Source organism: Acipenser ruthenus, chromosome 16 (assembly GCF_902713425.1).
Source record: "Acipenser ruthenus chromosome 16, fAciRut3.2 maternal haplotype, whole genome shotgun sequence".
Lineage (NCBI taxonomy): Eukaryota > Metazoa > Chordata > Actinopteri > Acipenseriformes > Acipenseridae > Acipenser > Acipenser ruthenus.
Window position 1 is genome coordinate 15,430,429 of NC_081204.1, and position 3,156 is coordinate 15,433,584.

Genomic DNA, 3,156 nt, shown 5'->3' on the forward strand with positions numbered 1-3,156 from the left:
ATTGTAGCCGAACTACATACGCTGGAGGGATTCAATAATACCATTAAAATTGTCTTATTCCTCTAAGAAACTGCGTCTTTGACTTTGTGCTTGCTTCTAAATATGGTCCATTGAGTTAGAGGGCAAGGTTTGCACGTAATAAAATCACTTAAAACAATAATGTAACTGCTGCAAGTGCAACCAAGTCGTTTCTTGCTAGTTTTAAAATATTTACATTTTTTACTTTAAATATTCAGGAACGTTTTACACATGCTTCGGATTGGGTACATTATTATCTTTAACATGGGCTGCCAGTGCTTGCCGTTAAAGTAAGATGGCACTATTGTCGTTTTTTATACACAAATGAGCTTAACGGTGCAAGCAAATTCCTACTTGGTTTGATTGAACGATTCACCTACAGAACAAGCTTCAATATGAAAGCTGAAAATGTATTTCAATAAAGAGCAACGGCACGCTTTTAATAATACTAAGAATAAAAACATTTTAGCCTACTTCACTAAAGTAAAACAGGCTTCTGCTATTTTGAAATACCACTGCTTCAGCTTATTACGAGTGCTTAATAACAGTAACAACATTTTATTTAGAGGTGTTGAACTTAAACCTGTTCATGGCCCCACAGCAACACGAACCTACTAACGTCCTTATATATATATATATATATATATATATATATATAGAGTGCCTTGCGAAAGTATTCGGCCCCCTTGAACTTTGCGACCTTTTGCCACATTTCAGGCTTCAAACATAAAGATATGAAACTGTAATTTTTTGTGAAGAATCAACAACAAGGGGGACACAATCATGAAGTGGAACGAAATTTATTGGATATTTCAAACTTTTTTAACAAATAAAAAACTGAAAAATTGGGCGTGCAAAATTATTCAGCCCCCTTAAGTTAATACTTTGTAGCGCCACCTTTTGCTGCGATTACAGCTGTAAGTCGCTTGGGGTATGTCTCTATCAGTTTTGCACATCCGAGAGACTGAAATTTTTGCCCATTCCTCCTTGCAAAACAGCTCGAGCTCAGTGAGGTTGGATGGAGAGCATTTGTGAACAGCAGTTTTCAGTTCTTTCCACAGATTCTCGATTGGATTCAGGTCTGGACTTTGACTTGGCCATTCTAACACCTGGATATGTTTATTTGTGAACCATTCCATTGTAGATTTTGCTTTATGTTTTGGATCATTGTCTTGTTGGAAGACAAATCTCCGTCCCAGTCTCAGGTCTTTTGCAGACTCCATCAGGTTTTCTTCCAGAATGGTCCTGTATTTGGCTCCATCCATCTTCCCATCAATTTTAACCATCTTCCCTGTCCCTGCTGAAGAAAAGCAGGCCCAAACCATGATGCTGCCACCACCATGTTTGACAGTGGGGATGGTGTGTTCAGGGTGATGAGCTGTGTTGCTTTTACGCCAAACATAACGTTTTGCATTGTTGCCAAAAAGTTCGATTTTGGTTTCATCTGACCAGAGCACCTTCTTCCACATGTTTGGTGTGTCTCCCAGGTGGCTTGTGGCAAACTGTAAACAACACTTTTTATGGATATCTTTAAGAAATGGCTTTCTTCTTGCCACTCTTCCATAAAGGCCAGATTTGTGCAGTATATGACTGATTGTTGTCCTATGGACAGAGTCTCCCACCTCAGCTGTAGATCTCTGCAGTTCATCCAGAGTGATCATGGGCCTCTTGGCTGCATCTCTGATCAGTCTTCTCCTTGTATGAGCTGAAAGTTTAGAGGGACGGCCAGGTCTTGGTAGATTTGCAGTGGTCTGATACTCCTTCCATTTCAATATTATCGCTTGCACAGTGCTCCTTGGGATGTTTAAAGCTTGGGAAATCTTTTTGTATCCAAATCCGGCTTTAAACTTCTCCACAACAGTATCTCGGACCTGCCTGGTGTGTTCCTTGTTCTTCATGATGCTCTCGGCGCTTTAAACGGACCTCTGAGACTATCACAGTGCAGGTGCATTTATACGGAGACTTGATTACACACAGGTGGATTCTATTTATCATCATTAGTCATTTAGGTCAACATTGGATCATTCAGAGATCCTCACTGAACTTCTGGAGAGAGTTTGCTGCACTGAAAGTAAAGGGGCTGAATAATTTTGCACGCCCAATTTTTCAGTTTTTTATTTGTTAAAAAAGTTTGAAATATCCAATAAATTTCGTTCCACTTCATGATTGTGTCCCACTTGTTGTTGATTCTTCACAAAAAATTACAGTTTCATATCTTTATGTTTGAAGCCTGAAATGTGGCAAAAGGTCGCAAAGTTCAAGGGGGCCGAATACTTTCGCAAGGCACTGTATATATACACATAAATAAAGCGCTAGATCTGCCCAGAATCTTGTGTTGCAGTCATGCTGCTAATGTTAGCTGTTGTAAATAGTGCAGTGCGAACTGACTATATGGGGTCAAACCAATGTTCGTGTAGTGTGCGTTTTATTGTGTTATATATATATATATATATATATATATATATATATATATATATATATATATATATATATATATATATATATATAATTTAAAAAAACGGAAATGTGGAACGCCAGTTATTTAGTACCATGAATCTAGCACTCTTTGGGGAAATCCACAGGGTTAGAAAAGCACGCTATTCCGACACCCTGTCCTGGTTTTCAGAACTCCCATGTTTAGGGGTAACGCTTGGACGTAAACCAGCAAAACAAACAAATAAAAAAGTATTCTGTTTCTGTTGTTTTTTTTCAACTCCAATGGCGCCACATCAGCTGCCCGCCAATAAGCTTCACGGGATGTGAATGCGCTCTATCTTTCAAACTGACGGTGGACTCCTCGGTCACGCGCACCGGATGTGAACGCGCTCTATCTTTCAAACTGACGGTGGACTCCTCGGTCACGCGCACCGGATGTGAACGCGCTCTATCTTTCAAACTGACGGTGGACTCCTCGGTCATGAGCACCGGATGTGAACGCGCTCTATCTTTCAAACTGACGGTGGACTCCTCGGTCACGCGCACCGGATGTGAACGCGCTCTATCTTTCAAACTGACGGTGGACTCCTCGGTCACGCGCACTGGATGTGAACGCGCTCTATCTTTCAAACTGACGGTGGACTCCTCGGTCACGCGCACCGGATGTGAACGCGCTCTATCTTTCAAACTGGCGCTGACTCC